This window comes from Dermacentor albipictus, chromosome 1 (assembly GCF_038994185.2).
Source record: "Dermacentor albipictus isolate Rhodes 1998 colony chromosome 1, USDA_Dalb.pri_finalv2, whole genome shotgun sequence".
NCBI lineage: Eukaryota > Metazoa > Arthropoda > Arachnida > Ixodida > Ixodidae > Dermacentor > Dermacentor albipictus.
Window position 1 is genome coordinate 271535731 of NC_091821.1, and position 20338 is coordinate 271556068.

Sequence of the window (20338 nt, forward strand, 5' to 3'; positions counted from 1 at the left end):
CGTCCATTAACCGTCCATCGATCCACACCGATGTTAGTAGTGGGGGACTTTAATGTTGACATAAAGACAAACAGCAATTTCCTAACACTTATGCGGGAGAACATCCCGTTCCTCTCGCTCGTAACGCGTCCCACGGCTGTGACAACCTCGCGAGGCACTTGTATAGATCTCGTCTTTGAGAATCAAGCATTGGTGTACCAAGTCGAACATATATCAGTCTATTTCTCCGACCACAAAGCTTCCTTCATGACTGTCAAGAACTGTTAGTGGAGTCTTTGTTAAAGGAATACGTGTGAAAAATAAAAAAAAATTCTGTGATAGCGCATACATGTGTTGCTCGATTTCTTTGCCTCAATCTATCGAAAAGATGAAACAGCTTATTTGCTGCGCTCAAATTTCGCATTAGGAAGTAACGTAATCGTCGGTAATTTTTTTTACTGCGGAGGAAAACTGTGTTGCTTTACAGAGAACTTTACGTTGAGTGCCTTCATTTCAGTTTCTTAGGCAAAGCGTCAAGTTGGCGTCACGATACAAAAGCAAAATGGGGCCATCAGCGCCATTTTATTCGCGTCGTGTCTACGTCACGCATCGAAGGGCGGAATGTCCAGGGGCCGAATCTCATAACGGTTCGGAATACGAACCGTTATCTTCGCCGCTTACTTCACTAAATGTGCCACTACCAAGCCGGTGGTGGAAGAAGGGGAGGACGCGACCAATAGATGAGAGGGTGCCACCTCTGAAGTGTACGTCATTATATGACGAGCTAATCGAGGAATTGCAGAATGTTACTGCTTAATAAATGTAAAATATAGATAAAATATTACACGCCAAGTTCTAAAGTATAAACGTGTGGTGCCGGGCGTTTACGCAATACAGAAGTAATTTCTTAATGTCATTCTTTTTCTTTGTCAACCGACAGGCGGTATCGCAAACATAAATGAGTTGGCAGAGCACAGCGCTATGTCGTCTGATACCAGGAGCTCGCCCGATGCACGCAACAGGAACGCACTGCCACACTTAAGTAGCGAGCGTGACAAAACGGTGAACTGATCCTTATGCTATCTTCGGCTGGTCATTTCTGAGCGCTCTAGAGCGCTCTCGCGAGCGGCGTTGTCTTCGGCTGGTTGAAAGAGGGTGCGCGCCCTGCGTTCGGTTGGTTCTTCTCGATTGCTCTCCTCCATCTTGGAGCGCTCTGAGGCGCTCCGAGCCCTGTCGTCGGAGCAGTCATCGAGATTGAAACGTCATCGCAGCGCCGCGTCGCTGCTGTTGGTGACGGCCCACCGTAACCTTGGCAACCTAGGCCACTGCATGCTGGCGTCTCGACTAACGCTCGTCCCGCCGGCACGTCTACCGGTTTTTCCGGCAGCGCCGGGAGCTTTGGATAGGCGAATCATTGGACGTTGGCAGTAGTCACGTGGTTTCGCATCGGCAATTTCCTCCTCCGAGAGTGAGTCGCACGTTCGGCTTGCGCGCTAGTCCTCTACCCTTGAGCTCGGGAAACGCGCGATCTACCCGACTCTGCTTCGGGGCATACAGGCGACCAGTCGAAGATACCATTAGGGACACCTTTACTCGCCCATTATATCAAGTTTCCTTCTTTTTTCGCCCTTCGTCATCAGCTCGGACATGACTCGCTCGCCGCCGCGCTGCCGCTATCCCTGCGATCTGCCCCAGGGCACTTCACGTGATAGAAGTAATGGAACTTGACATCGAACATTACGATATAGCAACCCTGCATTGCCTGCGCGAAGTAAAATCGAAGAGAGTGGTGCTGACGGTGCGCGCTGTGCCGTGAAATTGAGGAACAAAGTGCGGCACTCCCGAACTAGAGAAAAAGGGGCAGCCAAATAAGATATATCCGCAATACCTTCCCATCCTGACTGTACAGTTTTATCAGCCGAACGAACGAAGCGCTGAACCAGCCCATGTGAACCCTTCTGATTGCTGAACGGCGATCTGGGAGCTATTCACGCTGGCGATAGCACTGGCAATCCGATCTCACCATGCAAATATCTCCTTGGCATTGGCTTTGAAGCGGAGGTCACGGGAAAGCTGATCCAGCCCTTCTACCATAACTTTTCACTCACCGGAAATGACCCTCCAACCTGCGATAGAGGCGGGGAGAGGCTGACCGGCCGCACATTATACCGGCAGCACATTCATTTTCATCATGTAATGTTTCTCGGTCCAGAACCGCTTTTTAATACAAACACAGTCCTAGGTTTCCTCAGAGATGTTGTCTTACATGTTATTAGTCCCATACATTCATAACGCTTCTTCTCTTCCGAGTATGCCGCTGTGATAGTCGTACTCTATAGCACATGCCTCCAGGCCCTTGTGTTTCAAGGGCTCTGCTGAGGCAGTTGTGCTGTAGCTAACTTTTGCATCTTAAATGTTCTGTGTATCATATCATTATTCTGCAATGCAATGTAAGGCTCATAGTACTCGTCATCAGTCATCGCCGTAATCTTATTGTACGTAGATTTTACGCACTTTACAGCGACTATTTTTAGGCCCCTTTACAGCTACGTCACGTCAACTTCACAGAACTTATCATTCCACCGCGAAATCACCAACACTGTCTTGGCGCTCTTTAACCATACCTGGCCCTTGCGCCACTAAACAACACGCATTAATTCAATCTTATTCGAATAACTGCCTGTAAATTTAGTACAAAAACAGCGCTGCAATGTCCTACTCAGGGACAGCGTGTTTATCCCCTGCAATCAAATTTATATGTTCATTGTCTGCATATGACAGACATGTTGGTCTGGCACAATAAGTGCTACAGGGCTCGGGGGCCAAACTGACGAAGCTTTTCACTCGTAAGGGCTGCTTGACATTGGTCGGCCGCCTTTGGCACCTACTATTACGGATCGTTACGGGGTAAGGACTTGTTTGTGAATAGAGGATACTATCTGCTCCCTTTTTGGTCCGCTAATTGGCCAGTTGCTGTGTCAACGGTATTTCTGAATAGCCACCACAACTACAACAAGCAGAATTCTAGCCAGAGGAACAGACTATCGATCCACTTAAAAAGCGCGAAACCATCGCAGATAATTGTGACATGCTGTGACGTCTGTCATGTTTCCAATGCTCCCCAATTTTCCTCTACCTTTTTTCCTTGAGCACATATGTGCACATTTATAATAACTCAGATTGATTCTTACAATCTGCGAAAGATTGACTTTGCCAGATTTATTAAGCACTATCTGGAACCACAGATTCAATATCTGAAGCTTCACATTCCTTATGATTACATTTTATCAAGTTAATTGATCAGTGCGGAGTGAAATGCAGAAAATACCTCAAGCGCGTGCCGGCAGCGCATCCGACTCTCGTCGCTTAATGGCAGCGGCAACTCACGAATCCTTATCAATGTTTTTGTTTGGCCAACTTTGTTCCCATGCTGTTTATGTTACAGCAAGACAGCGTTATTGAAGTCCTCGAGCCTATGGCGCCCTATAGTCTGTTCGGACAGCGTCTCTAGGGAGGCTGTTTTCTAATGATGACTCGCACGCTATAGTCACGGTTTCCTAGCACGATTATTTTGCTCTTATATCAGGGATGTCATGCACCCTTGCTACGCGTCATGGTAGCCTATATCAAATGTGACCCCGAAGGAAAATATAATCCTGAGCATAAGTATTAACGGCTCGTGTTTACAGAACACATGTAAACATGGAGGCCTAGGATGTGCGCCGCATCGTAATCATAGCTCGGCGACCTGAGATGCGCTGTGAATTGCATAATGATGCCCGTGGTATATAGTAAGCGTGCCAATAAAAACGTTTCCCAGAAGGTCTAAGAAGCAGAGCAGAAATACCGTCAATGTTAGGATAACCTAACGGTCGCCTACAAAGTAGAATGGAGAAATAAAGAAATCAAGAGCAAATCAAATACTGATGTTGTAGTGTGTACATGGTGAACCCGGCCACGCACAGTAAAATTCAAAAATACACAAAACAACAAAGCGCATGCGTTTACTATATACTCAAGGTTTTTTCTGTTTTCTCAAAGGAGGAAATTCACCATCGAGCGCGATAAAATTTGCACACTTCGTGCTTAGGTGCGCGAGTTCTACGAGAAGGTAGGCACGATCCCGACTGTCCTCAAATTTACTTGCTCTTGTGCCAATCCCATTGCGCACTGTCAAGCATTTTTGTTTAGTGGTTGGATTCCTGCTGTCGCCGCATTGACGTAAGGGCATGGGCTATAGATGCAACCGTCGTTTGTGGTCAAGGGTGTGCACCGGGAATCATGACGTGAACGAGCAGTCGCTTTACACGCGCTGCGTCAATGGAAGGCGTCTGCACTCGGCAGTCGTGCTTTTAGCCGAGGAATTCTCTCACTTCAGCTTTAATTTCAACATTCACAATGCAATGGTGCAGTGCTCGTACACTTTCTGCGCGCTCGGCTAAATTCAGTTACTCAGCCTACGGGAACTGCGCTTGCATTAATAAGTGAATTGTGGTGCTTGGGAGGGTTGGGTGTAGATGTTGTGCCATATAGCACCACTGTCCAGAACACGATGTGCCGCACCACTCGTCACTCGTACACAAATGTAAGGAAACGCGACGGCTCCTTTTCAACACGCGGCGGGGTCCTTTCGGGAGCACCATACGTTCATCACAGGCACGAGTAAACCTTATTTCCAATTATTCCTCAAATGTTCTCTTTCTCTCTGCACTGGATGGCCGGCAGGATTAGTGCTTCCCGTCGCACACCTCATTATAAAGTTCGTGCAGAGGAGGCAATGTCAAAGGGCTCAGAAATGCTAGTTCAAAATAATTAAGTTTCTTTAAGGAAACAATGCACCGCCACTTTATTCCCTCTCGATTCCATGAACCATGTGCCATGAACCATGTGTAATTAGTGGACTCAGCAGCAATGAATTCATGGTTTTGAATTACAATCCGGAAAGGGCCTTCATTCATTCCACTTAAGTTCGACTGCGCATCACTGATATGTAAGGCGTTTGACAAAAGATCTGGCTTCTTTCATTTTTACTGCTTTATTTTCAATAACAGTGAGTGAATGAACTTGACAATGTTCGTTTTCTTTTTGCACGTGAATAACGGCGAATATACGGCAATTCGTAGTCTGCAGTAAGCCTGGATGAACAGCAGTGGGCTTACGGCAAATGCAGGCTTACATTTGCAGATGAGGCTAAAATGAAATAGGCAGAACACGCTTTTTGGAAAAGCTTGCGTTTCCATTTTGCCTGTATCGAGGCGTGCGCCGATGATCGGTGAAGCCGCTGTGAATTATTCTTCATAACAGCCACACATCCATGCACTGACACAGAGGGGATGTCTGAGTATCCTGAGCTGAGGGGATCTGAATATCCACCCCCTTCAAATTTGCGTGCGGAGCCACCGGAGTGCAACACATAACAAACTCATGAAGTCATTCTTCCCAGCTGTTAATGTTCTTTGCTCTGGACAGACAAGGTTTAATGAATATTGAAAAGAACAAAACACCACGTAAACACTCGCCGTGGTCGTCGTCGTCGTCGTCGTCGTCGTCGTCGGCGGCGGCGGCGGCGGCGGCAGCAGCAGCTGCAGCAGCAGCAGCAGCAGCAGCCGCAGAAGCAAGCAAAGCAAAGCAAGCAAGAAGCAAGCAAAGAAAAGCAAAGCGAAGCAAAGCAAGTAAAGCAAAGCAAGTAAAGCAAAGCAAGCAGAGCAAAACAAGCAAGCAAAGCAAAGCAAAGCAAGCAAGCAAGCAAGCAAACCACGCACCACCACCAGCACCACCACCACCACCGCCGATTACCATCTCCAAGTCGAAAGATGAGGCACTCGCTTGTAATAAGCAAGCAAGAAATTTGCGCCAATCAAGGGGGCTCAATTTGCAGTCTAGTGAGAATCATAAAAAGCCAAGGAAGTCACAAGGAAAATGATGTTCCTTTTCTTTAAACAATGGAATGCAAAAGCAGCTACTGTAGCTGTTAAGTTACAAAACATCTAAATATACTTTAAAAGGAGAGGAAATAACATCGGATAGCGCTCTGTCCTGTCCCACCGTTTTTTTCCGTTAGTGTTGTTTGCGCTAGTAACTATGTCATAAACACTGTATCAACATCAGCTAGCCCAACTTTCTGAGTCAGATAAGAGTAGTAGCAGAGAGAACTTATTTCTAATGATTTGTTTATGCTGATGTGATTGAGCCTTTGAAGGAAAAATAAGTGTTATCACTGCTGAAGGTGCTCGAAAAGTAATGAGGTGTTTATTTGTATTCATAATTATTCAACGTTTCTGTTGATGCCAATAATATTGTTGTCAAACATAAAAGATAGGCTACAATTTTTCTTCGATTATTCCTCCATATATTCACAAGTCCAAGACCTTGAGTGGTCTTAACGTTTAACTATGCTTAGCGTTCGCGGCTTTTAGGTCATGGTCAAATCGACACATCGTAGTACTGCGTGTCTTTGTACTTACTGTTGTTCCCCCCTATGTAATGCCTGCCGGGCCTTTAGGGTATTTGAATAAATAAAATAAAGAAATAAATATATTAGAAATCTGAAAAATTTGGTACGAACAATCTCACGATGACTGTCGACGATAGTACCTTAGCACTGAATCAAAATCCGCCGCACAATGTATTGCCACCACCGAAACTAGTTATGTGTGGGGCGTTTACTCAAGCGGGAATCCTGTTTCGCGCTCCCCTAAGAGCACCCGGCGTCATCTAGCGCCGCCGCGGCGAAGCCTGCGCCTGACCTCCGAAATGCATGGCGCAACGGTGCGTGCGAACGCTGAGAAACCCTTCATGCAGCAACCGAGCTCCCCTATCGCGCCTCTTTCTGGACATGCTGCGCCATCCTGGGACCTTGACTCGGGAACCGTTGCTATGTGGGCCCTGAGACACTTTCACGCGGTTGTTTACCGCTTTTCCCCTCAGGGTCCCCAACTGTCGTTGGAAATAAAGATTGCAGTGATTTCACTGATTGAGCTCCAGCGGTGAAGGACAAAAAAGAAAACCAAGAAAAGACAACAGCATAGGGAAGACGCTGGCAGCCATTAGAGTAACTGACACAGGCGCCAATGAACGCACATGAGAACTCAATGCTAACAGGACAGGGAGGACAGCGTCCTGTTGTCGTTGCTCTTCTTGGTTTTTCTGTTTCTCCTTTAGCGTTGGAAAAACATGAAATATCGAAATTCTAATAAACTAACCGAGCTCTCTGCCATAAGCTAATACCAGGCTCCCCCACATCATTAGAAAAGTTGTGGCCAAGACGTCCGCTTTGGCTATGGAAGGTCGTTCGTTCGAACCTCACCGCCGGACACTCACCGGAACACAAATTGGGCAAAACCGTACCCTGGCCAGCCGCCCGGCTTTCTTAAGGGGTGATCGCTTGTGAGAGTCTTCGCTAACTCCGCCATCAACAGCAGCCTGTGAAGGTAGTACGGCTATGCGTGCAGCTCAGTCGGCGCTCTGGCCCCGGCGTACACTGGGTCAAGCTGTTGTGAATGTGAACGCATTATCAGTACAAGCGCTCACGTGTGCTGCGCCATATATCGGCCGCTGGAAAGTGTCCCTCACTCGAATGGAGGTTTGGGCCGCTCCCATGGCGGCTATTGCCGTTGTGGCGTCCCAATGCAGCTACAACCTATTACGTGGGAACTCCCTCAGGCTGGGGTCGAACATCTTTTTCCAAGAGTTGAGGTCTCATAATGGCCGAGCACCTGGCCGGGAGCGCGTTGGTACCTAGTTTACCGGTAGGTACCCCGTGGCAGTACTCGTGTGCCTCCCATAGCCGCGGCAGCTGCTCTTCAATAAGCGCGTCTGTGGTTGGACAAGCGACACCTAGAGAGCACGTACATGATCCTATAGGCCCCCTTTCGAGATGCGAGCCACCACAAGTAGCTAAGCACCAGACCGGGCGACATCTCTACTCATAAACAAACCCGGTGCGTTTCCGGCAGTACTAGGATTTGAACCCAGTACTTCCCGCGCTTTAGGCGGATGCTCTACCACTATAGGACACACGCTCCCTCCCCCCCCCCCCCGCCTCCACACTCACAAACCGCTGTGGTTGCTTACTGGCTATAGCGTTGAGCTGCTAAGCACGAGGTGACGGGATCGAATCCCGGCCATGGCGGCTGCATTTAGAGGGGGGCGAAATGCGAAAACTCCCGTGTACTTAGATTTAGGTGCATGTTGAAGAACTCCAGGGGGTCCGAATTTCCGGAGTCCCCCACTACGGCGTGCCTCATGATCAGATCGTGGTTTTGGCACATAAAACCCCATAATGTAATCTACTTAAACGCACCTACACCTACCTTACTATTCACATATTTACAATTTCACTCCTTATTTTCTTTTATAACAGCGCGTGCATTGTACGTTGTCTTCTCAGCTACGACTGCTGAATTTGTTTAAAATGAATCAGACGGCAATGCGGAAGAAATGCAAACGAGATCTTCCAAAGTCGTAAACCTCAGGCACGGGACATGCCGTATCGGCAGCACAGCACGAGAAAGCTATTGATTAAGCCGTCAGCGCAAGGGTATTTTAGTCAATAATGGTTCAGTCCAGGCACGTACCCAGGATTTTTTTTCGGGGGGGGGGGGGAGGGGGGGGGGCTCACCACCTCCATAATCGCCGTCGTCATCATCATCAGCCTGTTTTACGTCCACTGCAGGACGAAGGCCTCTCCCTGCGATCTCCAATTACCCCTGTCCTGCGCCAACCGATTCCAACTAGCGCCCGCGAATTTCCTAATTTCATCGCTCCACCTAGTCTTCTGTCGTCCCCGGTTGCGTTTCCCGTCTCTTGGTACCCATTCTGTAACCCTAATGGCCCAATGGTTATCTAACCGGCGCATTACATGACCTGCACAGCTACATTTTTTCCTCTTGATGTAAATTAGAATATCGTCTATACCCGTTCGCTCTCTGATCCAAACCACTATCTTTCTCTCTTAACGTTATGCCTAGCAATATTCGCTCGATCGCTCTTTGCGTGGTCCTTAACTTGCTCTCAAGTCTCTGCCCCATATGCACTGGCAAAATGCACTGGGAAATGCACTGGCAAATGCATTGGCACTGGACATATTGCACTGGCAAAATGCGCTGATTGCACACCTTACATTTCAATAATAATGGTAAGCTTCCAGTCAGCTAGGAGCTGGCAATGTCTGCCGTATGCGATCCAACCTATTTTTATTCTTCTGTGAATTTCCTTCTCATGATCAGGGCTCCCTCGGATTAATTGACCTAGGTAAACGTACTCCTTCACAGTCTCTAGTGGCCGACTGGCCATCCTGATCTCTTGTTCCTTTGCCCGGCTAGTTACCATTATCTTCATCTTCTACATAATAATATTCAACCCCACTCTTACACGCTCTCTGTTAAGGTCTCCAATCATTTGTTGTAACTCGTCGGCATTGTTGTTGAATAGAACAATGTCATCGGCAAACCGAAGCTTGCTGAGATATTTGCCGTCGATTTTTACTCCTAAGCCTTCCCAGTTTAATAGCTTGAATTCTTCTAAGCACGCAGAAAATAGCTTTGGAGAAATTGTGTCTCCCTGTCTGACCCCTTTCTCTGTAGGTATCTCCCTGCTTTTCTTGTGTAGAATTAAGGTAGCTATAGAACCTCGTAGATATTATAACGCGAAAGTCGAGTCAATATAACGAGAAGCTATTTACAGATTATATTTACAACAACGGTTGCAGCGCAAACCGGTTAGATTCACAGCGCGAGCCCAGTTCGTTCTTCCTCCTTTTTTCTGGAGTGATGGCGCCTACGCGCCTCGTTCAAACAAACAAATACCTCACGGATGTAGCAATATTTTCCAAGCTTTTTACCTAACCGTTCTGTACTCCTTGATTACGTAGTGCCTCTACGATTGCTGGTATCTCTGCTGAATCAAAAGCCTTTTCGTAATCTATATAAGCCACATAGAGAGGCTTATTGTACTCTGCAGATTTCGCGATAACCTGGTTGATGACATGGATGTGATCCATTGTAAAGTATCTCTTCCTGAAGCCAGCCTGTTCCCTTGGTTGACAAAATCCAGTGTTAACCTTATTCTATTGGAAATTATTTTGGTAAATATTTTATATAATACTGGGAGCAAGCTAATGGTCCCATAATTGTTCAATTCTTTAACGTCTCCTTTTTTTGTGGATTAGTAAAATGTCTGCATTCTTCCAGTTTTCTGGGACCCTTGCAGTCGATAGACACTTCGTATAAAGAGCCGCCAGTTTTCCAAGCATTATGTCTCCTCCATCTTTGATTAAATCGACTGTTATTCCACGTTATCCTCCCGCTTTTCATCGTTTCATGTCTTGCAGGGCCCTTCTGACCTCATCGCTAGTTATAGGAGAGTTTCTGTATCCTGTTCATTACTGTTTCTATAAGTGAACTATCGTGACTCCTCTGGGTACTGTACACAGGTCAGCTTAGAATTTTTTCACTGCTTTTACTATATCTTCGAGATTGCTGATGATATTGTTGCAGGAAGAAAGCAGGCCCACGAGTGTAAAATAATGTATATTTACAACTGATGTTAATGGCGTTCAGGCAACTGCCAGACTTCGTCTTCGTCTAGTCTAATACAACTTTTTCCTTCCCTTCACCGTAACATTATTATCCTTCTTATCTTTTAGTGCATACATCATGGTTTGTCCTATGCCAGGTTTCTTTGTTACTGATTTCAGGCTGCGATCATTTATTACGGCTTTTTCAGTCTTTCTCAGTTATAGTTTCAAATATCAGTTATTTTCGCCTTGTTGATCAGTTTTGACAGTTCCGCAAATTGCGTAACGCTGCGCGGCCGCCAGTCCCATACAAACGCGTAGAGCGCAGGACCCTGCGATTCTAGATGTACTGCGCTCACCGCGAAATGTTAGAAAAACACCCACATAAGCACAGCAGAGAAGTGGCTACGTGAGGTGGTTCGACCGATAACTGTAGAAGCGTCATTCAAAACAAGTAATTGTTCTCCACTTCCGGCGGCGTTTTCTCTACTTCCTCTTTAAATAAAAAGATGTTGATCCATAAATATTCTCATAAACAACGGTTAACTTTTTATTATTCGCTTTTGCTTGCAGTTTGGTTGTTGCCGTGGCTCTCTCCCTTAGTAGATCGCTTAATTTCTCAACTCCTTGCGATTTTTGTTTCGAGTTGCCAATTTTTGCACGAAAAGTGCTATACAGTTAGGGAAAAACAGACGAGGTAACGGGCGACAGTCATCTTGCTTATGGGTTTAAGGGTTATTGCAGGGTTTCATGATGGACGCTCTTTCACTTTATTTTATTTCCCACCTTATCTAACCCATATCACATGTATATGGTTCCGGGCATCTGCCAGCGTCGCGGCGAGCCGTAACTCAAGGAAACAATGAAGCAAAGGGATAAGTTAAACGCAATTGGCGTTTTCTCCGGCCGCAACTCGTTCCATGAAAGTACAGACCAGCTGAGTAACAGCCGCATCCCTCTCCTGGTCCCAGGTTCAGCCTAAACAAAGAAGGTTGAACTAACAAAAGCAACAGCTGTGCGCGTGATGGTTTAATAGATGGTGACAACTGAACGCATCTCCAGTTAATCGCGCGGGTGCGGAATCTACGAGAAAACTGTCCTTTACATTACAAGGGATGCCGATAACTACCGCCATCTAAAAGGAGTGAAAAAGGCAGTCCTTTTGTCCTGCAATGCTGACCGATGAACAGCTGCGAAGACTCAACATTGTTCTGGCGGCGCTTTAGGAATGTGTGAGGAGTGGTGGCGTGAACGGGGAGGGGGGGGGGGGGATATGCCACTTGATTTCGGGGGGGAGGGTCCGGGCCCCCCCGCCCCCCCCCCCCCCCCTGGGTACGTGCCTGGTTCAGTCGATATGTTGTGCAAAAAGGTAATTTCGACCAGTTACGGATTACATTACGTCTGCCCCACTTCTTTCACTTCTGGATTGTTATGTTTGTCTACGTCGTAGATGAAGTTTTGTCATTTCACTGCGGCATCTGTTAACATGGTGTTAAAGAAAGGGGGAATAGAGATTTCACAAAGCTGTACGGCGAGCGTGTATTCAGGTTTGAGCCCGCGCACCACAGCGCTATTCATGTTGTTGCTAATTGCCACAAACGCAAAAAAAAAGAAGAAAACAAGCATTGTTTTGGCGCTATCCGATGGGAATGTGTAGGGCTGATGAATTGTCGCTTGAACAAGCGAGATAACAACCACTGCACGCAAAGAAAACCATGCACGAGACGCTTAATTTTGTCTTAGTCTGGAACAGCCTATTGCACTTGCACTGCTTTAGCCTTCGTATACTTACGCAATCGTGTAAGTTGCGCCCTCTGGCATTTGCTATTGGGTACAAGCTGTTGAGAAAACCGACATTTCCGTTAGATATACTGAAAAACGCACCCAATCGGCGTCAGGGAACATGTGCTTAAGCCAATGCGGCAGCTCCTCTACTTAAGACCTCAACACATTTGTCTGGATTGTTTTCATTGTGTCTTGCTGCAAATCCTTCGAGTTAAAGAATAATGTACGCAAATGTGCACAGCACTGACATAATTCTGCTTAGTATTAGTACTGGGGAGCTTAGCTACTTGTTGTAAAATGCATAACTGTCAACAACATAATTGTTTAAAAGGGCGAACGGAAGAACAAGTGCATGTTATTTCATTCCGTTCAAGAATCGAAATCGTTCTCGTTTAGCAGCGTCCCTGTGCAGTACTAGTTCACCGACTGGTAGTACGTAGTGACCGGAGTCATTCTTTGCGTCATCTCCGGAATTTCGAATTTTTTAGCAAGGTTTTTTAACGGTAGTCAGTTGCTTTGGTAGTAATGCTTGTGTTGCACAATGGCCAACCGTCCAAGGTTGCAGCCGGCGTGCACTGGGCGCAACAAATTTGGCACAGGGCGCCCCTCAAAAATTCAGGCGATCTCCGGCAGTAAGTGGGCGAACAGAACAAGGGTGCGCACTCGCAAGTCGTCTGTTAACTTTCTCACTGGCAGGCTTTGGGGTTCACGTCCCTCATGATAGCGATTGCGGTAATAAAAGCATCAATGCCGCTACGAAGACCAAGCGCCATCGAATTAGGAAGCTATGTAGCAGGCTACACGCCTAGCCATATATGTAATTGCTCGTTAACATACCGAGTAACCAATATTTTCCCTTTGTGGGGTCATGTGAGCTGAAAAAGTTCAGAAGCCGAACCTTAAGAATCCAGATTGACAATCAATATGACCCTTCTGAAACTTTGGCTGTAAATGCTTTATTTAGCCGTCGTTAGCAACGAACTGATAAACGTAAGCGTCATTATCTGCGGCACAAGCACTATTGGGGGCGAGTACTTACGCAGTCGCCATCTGTCGGAAGCGCCTCTCTTGCGTAGTATGAGGGATCACGCGTCACGCTCCTCATAGGTTTCGCTTACGGCGCTCAAAGAAACACCACACGGCAGCCCTCCTGGACACTTATATAAGTACTCTCTCTGACTGTCCATATAATGATGTTGGGCAAACTGAAAGCACAGAATCGTTTACAGAAGCTCATCTCATTACCGAATATGTACAGTGAACGCCACTACGCGCGGTCGCCGCGATGGAGTCTCCCAAACCGGATTCTTGCGTGAAACGTAGGCTAACGCTGAGAATAAACTATGCGAAATATGTTCTTATAGTGGGTTGTCTATAACCCGCCGTGGTTGCTCAGTGGCTATGGTGTTGGGCTGCTGAGCACGAGGTTGCGGGATCGAATCCCGGCCATGGCGGCCGCATTTCGATAGGGGCGAAATGCGAAAACACCCGTGTACTTAGATTTAGGTGCACGTTAAAGAACCCCAGGTGGCCAAAATTTGCGGACTCCCCCACTACGGCGTGCCTCATAATCAGAAAGTGGTTTTGGCACGTAAAACCACATAATTTAATTTTTTGGGGTTGTCTATAACCTAATGGAGCATAACAGAATGAAGCCGCAATGAGAGCGATCGCACGGGTTCGCAGCAACCGACTGCGCGTTTGCATGCATGTCCGCGCACAATGTTATGGTTTTGCTTTCGCTGTGAGCGCGTTTTCGCACTGTGCCGTGACCTTTAGGCCGCAGCATAGGAGCATTTGACAGTACACTAGCAAACTTTAAAGAGTTGCGTGGACGCTATCAGAACTGTTCAAAAATAATTTTGTTAGAGACTTCGACGCCTTCGGCGACTGTAATGGCCCGTCGCGACGATTCAGTCTTTCTTTGTCTTCTAAATTCTTGGACATTTCAATATTGTTTGTTAGGTTGCGTCGCACTGTATTTTTATCGGTCTTCTCAGCGTGCAATTTCCTTCTGATTTCTTTTCGTAATCCAGTGCACTAATTCATAACACAAACATGACCATATGCCATTCCTTTTTTAATGTGCGTTTACCGCTCCCTTTCCGTTCCCCTCAACTTGCCAGTATCAAGCATGAACAAGTTCATGGACCAAACCGTCATAACATTAGCCGGGCATCGGGCGCGGGCGAGCGTCTCAGTACGTGTTTTCTGCTACTCACCGAACATCGTAGTCCCGGCCCCGTAGAGGAAATCTTCCTCGCGTCTGTGCTTGCTGCATACCCGAGTTGCAGCCGATGGCTGTCTGCCGGTTCTAAGTTTCGCGAGCCAAGCTTCACGCAGCTCCTTGCCCTGCGGCTACGTGTGAATAAGGCTGTCACCGGGCTCCGTTGCGTACGTCTGGCATTGCGGCACCGAGGAGTAGCCTATCATGCTGCTCGCCTCCAAAGGCAGCCACTACCAATAATAGTAGTTTCAGATGTTGTCAAATTGACACCCAAGGCGGTAAAGCCTCACCACTTAATCAGAACCGCGGCGCAGGTGGGACTTTACACTTTCGTTTTCAGCTGGCTTTGGCTCTTCCGAAGAAGCTGACGTGGCCGCTGTGCCCACGTGATTCCTCATGCTACGTCACGCCGACGGTGGTGCCACGTTATCCAGTGGTGGAGTTCGCCCCCAATACTACTGGCTCCATCTCGTAAGTTTCTTTGTTCTAAATGACTGGGACTGCATCAGTATCATTCACTGACACAAGTCAATCGTTTGTTAGGCCATGTTTGGAAAGTTACAGGACAGTTAAATCCTTCGAAGGAATCTAGGCAATCGCATGTAACATGCAGGTATTCGCGTACCACAAGCCACTTCATGCAATTGGCCGGCTGCGCCGCGGGGCAACCAAATAGGAACTGGCACTATGATGTCGCTGCGGCATGTGGCATGCTTTTGATATTTTTCCCATACATTCCAGTGCGTTCAATATTAGTATCTACCACTCATCTCCTATCCCGAAGTACAAATATGTGTATATGCGTGTAAGAAGGCAGATATAAGCAATAAAATTCCGCCTGTAGATGTTGAAAGATGCCCACAGTGTGTGCGAGTAACGTGTGACATTGTGCCGTCCAGAACCCAGGACACCACCACCTCCGCTAGGAGCTTTAGTGGGAGAATGATGTCCCAAAATTTTTCATTGCACTGACATTCTCAAGAGACAGAAAAGAGGGTAGGAGTGATCTGTCGGGTGGCATGTCAGCGTCTTTCTTGTCCGTCATGCCTCTCTTACTTACCTAAAATTTTTTTCTTCTACTCAGCTAACGTTCATAAACAATTATCAAGTAACCCAACAATCGACGGTGTTATGAAATGACTGGGAGTATTACTGTAATTATACGGTCAATATCTTACCTAATAAGACGATTTAACAAACAAAAAACGAAGACAGGTACAAGATGTAGGCGGATTGACTGATCGATTGGTTGACTGGGCTGAACGTTCGAAAGCCACATTTTGGCTATGTCGATGATGTAGTGGGGGCTGCAGATTAATTTTGATCACCTGGGTCTTACCGAAACCTGCTAAATACATTGCGCTTGGGCGTTCACCTCATTCGACGTAATGGCGCCTCATCCGCATCAAAAGTGAACAATATGATTCAAAAAGCACCCCAATAATTGTCGCCTGTGCACCTAGGCCTTCATGCACCGTATTGTACTGATGTTTCTAAACCTTGGCCACTCACAGGTTTAGGCACTTTCTCTCCCTCTGCCTGCGTGTCTGTTAGAGGGGAAAGGGCGCTGCGTGTAAGTGATATCCTAGCTATTTAAACGCCTGTATTGCCTTATGCGTTAACTTTCTCGTCTTTCTTGGGACTCCCAAGCGTCCGACAGTTACTTTCCCACGTGCCTAAAACGTATCCGATTCGGTGGTGCTAAATTTCCCAGGGGAGATACGATCGTTCCTTGATCACTGCCTCAGAGAAGGAAAACACCGATTCAGGCGGTTTCTCTCTCTGCTTTCCAAATAGCCATAATAATACGATAAAAACATGTAGGATCCCAAGGGCCTCTATATTCCATTCGCCCCACTATACCTGCCTTTTAGAGAGTAAAGCACTTTAAGTGCGCTCTCCCCCCCCCCCCCCTCTTCTCTGCCTAACCATCTTCCTCACCCCTGCACGACTCCTCTAGAATCGTTTCATTTCATTGACCGTCGCTGAATGGGGGTCATTACCGGTAGATGCTCCAAGGTGGAGCAGAGTTCAGCTGTTTGGCCACGTTCCTTTCCTCATGGCTCACTTCCACTATTTCAAGGTCTGCATGTGTACGAACAAAACCCACAGATTGTTATGACTTCGCCTCTTTGGAAATCATTGCGCATTCTGACCCGTCTTCATTTTCGAGTTTTCCCTTTTCAGTGTTCAATGAATGCAGTTTATTCTGATGACGCCTGTTAAACGTGGGGGGAAGTAAAGCTCCACCTGAAAATTTGAACCTCATATCATCATCCCACTCATGGCAGATGAAAATAGAGTTCTTTAATTGCGCACTCTTGTTTTCTTGGTTCTGCTCTTGCGGCGCGAAAAGATTCTGAAGTTCCACTTTATTTGTTTTCACAAACACGCCAATGTGTTACGAAAGAATGGAAAAATGAAGAGATACGCAAAAATGTTCATTTAGCTAAGGCTTCGATTAACGGCCGGAATACTGTCTTTCACGCAAAAGGTTGAGACCTGATTGTGATGACTTTTCTATCCGCTGCCGTCTACTACATAGATCCAACCTAAATTGCGAGCTAGGAGGAGCTACGCCAAAATTGATTGCGCCGCTAAATGCGCGCGCAAACTAAAACAGACTCAGTACTGCTGAGGCGACAGGGCACAGTAACCCTGCACTTGAGCGGAAATAGGTCTTTCGCGAAGTTTCCAAACGGTGCAGCTACGGCGGAAGCTTTATCTACAGCACTGCAAACTCTGCCGTCTGTCTCGAGCCTCTCGTAATAGGCCGCTGCCTCTGCGTCATTTAACACGTCAATGCCCATTGCAGAAGTCGTCAGGCCTAACTAGAAACTATCGATGCTTGTCTCGCGTCAGTAACTTTGCCAAACAGGAGTCTTTTTTTTTTTGCAAAACATATTGGACCGTTACAGCTATAATTTAACGGTAATGTTTTTGTCTTGCTTTCTGTTGCTGTTTTTTCACATTTAATCATCTGGGATGATGGGTAAGCAAAAGAAGACGATGTAGGTAGAGGTGCCATGAACAGCATAGCATGCCGCTGAAGGCCGTCTTAACATAATATTTTGCAGCACTGGGTAGCTAGCAGGTGATTTGCAGTGGTTATGGAGCAGAGAAAAGCGCTACGAAACTTGTATACATTTACTTGACCTAGTATACCTAGCTCAATAAATTATAACATGCAAAACGCTATCATTGGATCCCAAAATTGTGCTGACTCCTTTTAAAAGGGAGATTTTTGGGCTTCTTGGCACATTTCTGGTGAAATGGGATAACTGTGACATTGCGAGGTGGCCAACACGAAGGGGCGAATCGGGAACAGCAAACGCGAGTGCACGCGCGCATAAATGCGGACGCACTCTCAAAGAGCACTGCACGCTGTTTGAGAGATTTGGACAACTCGAGCTGATTACGCGGCGTCGACACAGACGGCAGGTGACACCTCGGTAATTCGGCGTACGCACGATGGAGGCCACGCGTGCAGAAGAGCGGGCGAGACGTTCGCTCGCTCGGCCGTCCGCTTACGACCTGCATACGGGCGGGCGTATAATCTTCTCGGCAAACAAGGAAAAGCTCCGATATTCGCAGAAAAACGAGGGATAAGGTAGTTGGTGAGGGAGAAGCGCTAATAACAACACAATTAGTTCAGGAAAGCGACCGGATAGGCGGGAAGGCGGGGGAGCCAGTCGACGCACCAACCGCGGCCCGGATTTGGCGTACGCCGTGTTTGTCGAGCAGATTACGCACGCTCGAGATGGCAAAAGACGTGCGCATCGCATTCCCTATCGAGTGTTCCGGGCGTTTGCGAATCGTGATATAGAATTTCGCAGAACGTGTTGTGGACGAAATCATCTTAGAAAATAAATAGTACGCGGACGGAGCTTGGATATATAGTCTGCGCGTGCAGCTCACGCGTATGCAAATTCTGGAACATTTCAATGGAAATCTTCCGAAAACTCGTGTGACGGAACATTTTTGCTCTCATTTATAGCACGGCGAGCAAATTATATTTGCCTCGCGTGATAAGGGTGCGTCCAAATATATGGTGCTAACACATTTGCCTGAACAAGCTCATTCGGAAATAGGCACGCGAAAGCCGATCGTGGACTGTCTCAAGCATTCAACATGGTCGGGGAACAGAGCCCTTAAGTATTTTTTTTAGTCTGTAAATTCACTTTCTGGTTCGCTAATCATTGGAACGTCTTGTGCTTTATTGATCACTTTGTCAAGTGTTTGATTGTTTATGTCTTCCCATGGTATCAGCACTAAACTATTCCACAGCATTGCACTCACCTCCGTGTGGTCATCACGTGGTTGGCATATCTGCTCTGTCCTTCGTGTTGTAAGCATCTTGCATCTAATCTTTCCATAGTCAACGGAACCGCTAGAATACAAAGCTCGGACAACAGAGAAAGTAAAAGGGGAACTAGCGTGTTATAGTAGATTGAGCCTTTTAGACGGATTTACAAATTAAGAATATGTCGTTCAGCTGTTCACCCGCTGAACTTGGATAGATGTGGCAAGATTTGTTATCTACCGGGTGTTGCACGTAACTTGACCCAAACATAAAAAATATGCAAATGCCGCTTACGCCATGCCTGCGAATACACGTGAAGTGCCTCGAGCGGCCAGTCAAGCGGCAATTTTTCGTGCTACACTAAATTTTGGTTGCTGTGCTATTACAAAGTAAAACATTACCGATATTAAAGTGTGTGTGATTCCGAGACTTTGGGTAACCTTGTCTCGTTGCTTTTGTGGATTGTGTCGTAACAGCTCATTAGCGCATCGTATCTATCTTGACCAGAGCACGAGGTGTGTGTGTGTGTGTGTGTGTGTGTGTGTGTGTGTGTGTGTGTGTGTGTGTGTGTGTGTGTGTGTGTGTGTGTGTGTGTGTGTGTGTGTGTGTGTGTGTGTGTGTGTGTGTGTGTGTGTGTGTGTGTGAGTGAGTGTGTGAGTGTGTGTGTGTGTGTGTGTGTGTGTGTGTGAGTGTGTGTGTGTGAGTGTGTGTGTGTGCGTGTGTGCGTGTGTGCGTGCCTGATGTACCAGTTGCTGGTTTCTTTGGCGCCATGTGTCGCGCACTCGAAACGTGCGTTTCTTCCCGCTCGGTTGGTGCGGTTTGTTCTTTATTTCATGCCTATCGGTGATTCGTGCGTATTTACTGTGCGTGTAAAAAGCACAGAGCGTGTGCAAGGTCGCTCGCGGTTACCTGCGTATTGTGGCACTATGAACGAATGTTTATTTCATATTGAGTACAATTTCAAGAAAGGTGCATGGGCAAAAGGCGCACAGCGCCTGACAGGGGCCCCTGTACCTGCAAAATACGCGTGTATTATACATTATTCAGTGGTAGTTCATGGGCAGTGAGCAAACACACATAATTTTACATGTTTTGACACCTTGTAGACGAGTTTACACAGAAACTGAGAACAACAGAAATTGACAAATTGTCGAAAAGGAAAAAAAGCAGAATATAATATATTTATGTTGCAGTAATCACTCTCTCAAACACTGTGTTAGTAGCAATTCCTTCACATATAAGAAGCTTCCAATAAGCGCCCATTGCCAAAAGGGCCGACTGTGCAAAACGGTGCGCAGATCCGGTTTTTGTGTGAGGACGTCACAGTTACTGTCTCGCTCATCGGCTGGCGAATGGTTGACATCGTTCGGTGAACTCAATAAAGTGATTGTACTTATTATAGATGTATTTCGATAATATCAAGTTTATGGCATGTGATGAAAAAAACACGTGACATTTGTTTGAATTCCTTTTGTGAGAGGCATTCTTTATTCAATCCTGGCGGGGGGGTATCCGTAAGAGTCCACCT